The sequence below is a fragment of the Macrobrachium rosenbergii genome, chromosome 9, assembly GCF_040412425.1.
Source record: "Macrobrachium rosenbergii isolate ZJJX-2024 chromosome 9, ASM4041242v1, whole genome shotgun sequence".
Taxonomy (NCBI): domain Eukaryota; kingdom Metazoa; phylum Arthropoda; class Malacostraca; order Decapoda; family Palaemonidae; genus Macrobrachium; species Macrobrachium rosenbergii.
The window spans coordinates 57,325,612-57,330,611 of record NC_089749.1 but is presented as its reverse complement, the minus strand read 5'-3'; the positions used below and the strand labels follow the sequence as shown (position 1 = coordinate 57,330,611).

General features: G+C 37.1%; 1 long non-coding RNA gene across 2 annotated transcripts in view; it reads right to left on the bottom strand.

Moving 5' to 3' along the window:
- LOC136841871 (uncharacterized) overlaps window positions 1-5,000 on the bottom strand; it is a 320,425-nt gene that overhangs the window by 65,585 nt on the left and 249,840 nt on the right. For both annotated transcript variants that reach the window (XR_010854115.1, XR_010854114.1), the window contains one exon: window positions 4,869-4,987. This is a non-coding gene — a long non-coding RNA (uncharacterized lncRNA). The remainder of the gene's footprint in view (window positions 1-4,868; window positions 4,988-5,000) is intronic.

Genomic DNA, 5,000 nt, shown 5'->3' with positions numbered 1-5,000 from the left:
TGTGAGAGACTATATTTTTCCAAAATACAAAAATGGGGTTTAAAAAAAGGGGGGGGGCGGCGCTGTATACGGTCGAAAGCCCGCCCCCCCCTTTTTTAAACCCATTTTTGTATTTTGGAAAAATACTGCCTCTCATTTACATTATTGTGGCTTTTTACTCAACTTTACCACTATTGTAATGATTTTTTTTTTATTCAAAATGGCTCAAAACACCCCGCTGCTGGAAGGTGCTTTCACCGAAGCGCAGAATCAATAAGAATCAATATTACAACTTTTCAAATTTTTTCCCTTTTTTTCTTCATTCACAACGGCTCCAAACACCCCGTTACTTGAATGTCGCTTTCACCGAGGCGCGGAATCAATAAGAATCGCTAATCGCCGTCCAGCCATATCTCAAGCGGGCGAGCACCTCGGCCCGACACTCACGAGACGGTGGTCGTACTTCGTAAAGCGAGAGAGACTTGCCGTCGTTTTCAATTTCCTCCGAAAATTCCATAATTTTTGCGCCGGCTCCTTTTCCTTTCCCCGCCGCGTTCTTTCTGCCAGTCACCGCGAGCAGCCAAGCATGGATCGCAAGGATTTGCTTTTAGATAATGATGGAGATGAAGATCGCCGTGGATCTGCAGCAGCATCCGAGATGATCTGGCGATCGGACGCCGTGTAAGAGCGCCAATAAACCCAATGAAACGACTGCTTGCGCCTTTCGCAAACTCACGTTTCTCTCTCTCTCTCTCTCTCTCTCTCTCTCTCTCTCTCTCTCTCTCTCTCTCGGGTCAGTTTCCTTGGCGTAAGGTGCATGGGCACAGAGGCGGAACAAAACACACAAACGCCCACACACACACACAAACACCTAACGCACAAAGACAAACACACAAACACTTGATACACACATACAAATACACACTTAGCGCACAAAGACAAACACTTGACACACACATACAAACACACAAACACTTAACACACACATATAAACACACAAACACTTAACATACATATACAAACACTTAACACACACAAAAACTTAAAACACGCACACACTTAACACACATACAAAACTTAATACACACACTTAACATGCACATACAAACACTTAAAACGCACACACACAAACTAGTACAAACACACAATAACACAGCCTACCATGCAAGAGGTCAAGGGTTTGATTCCTGGGCAACGAAGGACGTATGGGCATGCTGTATTAATAGAAACCATTCTGCCTCCCTTTGCCTAAACAGTAAAATATGTGCCTTGGTTTACAAAGGGCATGGGGCTAGCAATCCCATCCCAGAAGGCTTGCGAAGAAATGACGCCCTTACGCTAATACCTTCTTGCGTCAACCACTGAGGGGAAATAAACATTTGAATTATATATACGTATGTATATACAGTATATGTATAATATATATATACAGTATATATATATATATATATATATATATACATATATATATATATATATATATATATATATATATATATATATATATATATATATATATATATATATATGTATGTTTTATATATATACTGTACATACTTGCATAAATACTCATATAGTATGAATATATACATATATATACATACATTTATGTCTAAACACCGTGGGGAAATAAACATTTGAATTATATATACGTATGCATATATATATATATATATATATATATATATATATACATGTTTTATATATATACATACTTGCATAAATACACATATAGGCATGTATATATATATATATATGTATATATATATATATGTATATATATATATAATTATATATATATATATATATATATATATATATATATATATATATATATACTATATATATATACATACATTTATGTCTAAACACCGAGCTCAATAACAGGACACTAGAGAGAGAGAGAGAGAGAGAGAGAGAGAGAGAGAGAGAGAGAGAGAGAGAGAGAGAGAGAGAGAGAGAATAAAGGTAGCTATCAGCTGAATACTGTATTCAACATATGTTCTCAGCCAACTACCAAATGCTTCCCTGTCAAAATATTTGCTTTTACCTATCAAAGCAGACGGGTGGAATGCGAGAGAAATAATCGCAATTATTCGAAACCCGATTATCAACCCTTTCTCTTCCCCTGGCATTTAATGATCAGGAAATTAAAGCGTGACGAGACGTGACTACTTCCAGGTTCGTTGCAATCAGACATTTATGTAAACATGCAATTAATGCAGGTAATTAGCGCAACAGACCATCGCGTGGGCATTAAAAAAATATTCTTATTATCATGAGTCTTGAAATGGAGAAACAAATCTACAGTTATGTATATTTAAAAATATATTTAATGGAACTCCTTAATGGAGAAGGGTGGCTAAATAAGCAGGGTTTAGAGGTGGTAGCTGAGTTTTTTTGATACTGAACACCCGGTTTCTATAAGGTTTGGTTTGCTGTTGTTGGAGGTATATGCATAGGTAAAAGTGATGACGGCGGGCAGTGAGCCGGAGGGTATAAAGTAGGTATGAGAGGTGATATCTGTAGAGGAGTTGGACAGCTCTCTGTACGAGTTTATCTATAAATATGTTTGTACCCGTACATAACTGTGGATTTGTTTCTCCATCATCATCATCATCATCATTACTATTATTATTATTATTATTATTATTATTATTATTATTATGAAACGTGCTTAAACGCCATAGAAGACAAAGTCAACTTGTAAATAACATAACCAGCACTATAAGTCATATAATAAAATTTTACTCTGGTAAATAAAAAAAGATATATTGGGCACTTCCGCCAGTGGTCTCGATAACATGAAAACAAGGGCATTTTAGGAACGATGAATGACCCTTAACAAATGATTAAGGAAGCAGATGATTATCAGAAATGTGAACTGGTTTAAATGAGGCTCAGAAACGTAAGAGAACGTTTATTTGTGGAAATTATGTATGTATGTATGTATGTATGTATGTAAGTATGTATGTATATAAGAGAGACAGAAAATGAGAGAAAACATTATATCACATAAGTAACCAATACATTGCATTCACTTGAGAAAGAGTTGTGTGTGTGTTTCTTTATGTGAAGTGCGATGGAAACTTAAGATTTTCTGTGTATTTGTACATCTGTGCGAAGTATGGACGGAAACACGATTTATGAGCGTGTGATTTTCTTTCTGAACTGTATATGAAAACATACGATCCTGAGCATGTGTGTGTGTGTGTTTGTGTGTATGTATGGAAACATCATGTGTATATACTGCACATCCTGTGCGATTGTGCTTTAATTAATCGAGTGTACACGTGTACTTCTGTCTACCTGCCAGTCTACTAGCTTGCCCAAGGCTCTGTTTGTTTAAAAGCAAGATGAGAACGAGGGCGGAAAAACGAGTTTTTGAGCAGCCATGGAATCGCCCCCTGTGGGAACGCCTTCCCTTCCACCCCGTGGCATTCAAACCCACCTAGACACCAGGTCACCACCAGGAGGCAGGTCAGATTGCGTTCGAGATTTCATGATGCAACTTGCGCCGGGGTTGCATCAACGGATCAAAAGAAAAACTCGGTGAGTCTGTACCCAGATCTGAAAAGTCTTGGAAAAAAGCCCAAGGAAAGACAGGAGAGTAGAAGAATACTAATATCAGATGGCTTGATTACAGAAGTGAAATGAATGACTAAAAGTTGAATTCACATTTTCGTTGTGAGGTTACGAAAATTAATAATAATATTTTCTGAGAGCGAATAAAAATGAGTCCTCAAAACTGCTCTAAGCCTACGAGGGCAGGGGAAACAACTTTTCATTTTTCGTGAACGCTGGTGAAGAAAGAAACAAAACTGATTGCAAAATCAAAGCTTTTTTTCTTTAATGGTAGAGGTGGAAAAAGAAAAAAATTAACGTGTTTTGAGAGAGAGAGAGAGAGAGAGAGAGAGAGAGAGAGAGAGAGAGAGAGAGAGAGAGAGAGAGAGAGAGAGAGAGAGAGAGAGACAAAATTTTCTAACCGCTCTGACAAGGTACACAGTCACGTTTGCAATGGCTTGTTCAATAAACTATTTCTTCATATTTGGTGTGAAAATTTATGCAGTTGTATCAATTCTTTATGAATGTTTCTGCAAACTCAAAAAGTCTACAAGCAGAAATGGGACACGGGACCTAAATATATATATATATATATATATATATATATATATATATATATATATATATATATATATATATATATATATATATATATATATAGAGAGAGAGAGAGAGAGAGAGAGAGAGAGAGAGAGAGAGAGAGAGAGAGAGAGACCTCATAACAAAACAATCACCACAATGATAATTTGATTTAAATAGCAAGAGAGAGAAAGAGAGAGAGAGAGAGAGAGAGAGAGAGAGAGAGAGAGAGAGAGAGAGAGAGAGAGATGCAGTAACACTTTCTTATAGATGAATCAACAAACAGATATCAAATCTAAGATGTGATTTAGAAGGCGTTTAAAAGTGCGGACCATCAAAAAGCATATTAAAACTTTCATTCTCAACGATATGCAAGCGGCTCGATGCTTATATCACTCGAATGTTATATATTATCATTATCTGTCAATGCTTCCTGGGGCGATCTCTCTCTCTCTCTCTCTCTCTCTCTCTCTCTCTCTCTCTCTCTCTCTCTCTCTCTCTCTTGCGTTTAAATCAAATCTATCATATTGGTGACTGTTTTATTAAGAAGTCTCTCTCTCTCTCCTTTAAATCAAATCTATCATAACTGTGAATCTTTTATTAAGAAGTGTTTCTCTCTCTCTCTCTCTCTCTCTTTCTCTCTCTCTCTCAAGAGCGAACCAGCCCTTCTTCTTCTTCTTCTCTGACTGTCGCTCGCTATCACATCTTTCAAAAGGAGCAAGTCATCGGCAAATCATTCTACTTACCCTTCACTCGGATGATGCAGATGACATTTTACTAAGAGAGGAACCGTCTGTCTCGTTACTCCTCCACCATGACTACAGATCTCCAGGCCGATAAATTAACGTACTTTCTTCCGGCAATTCTGAAAGGAGAAA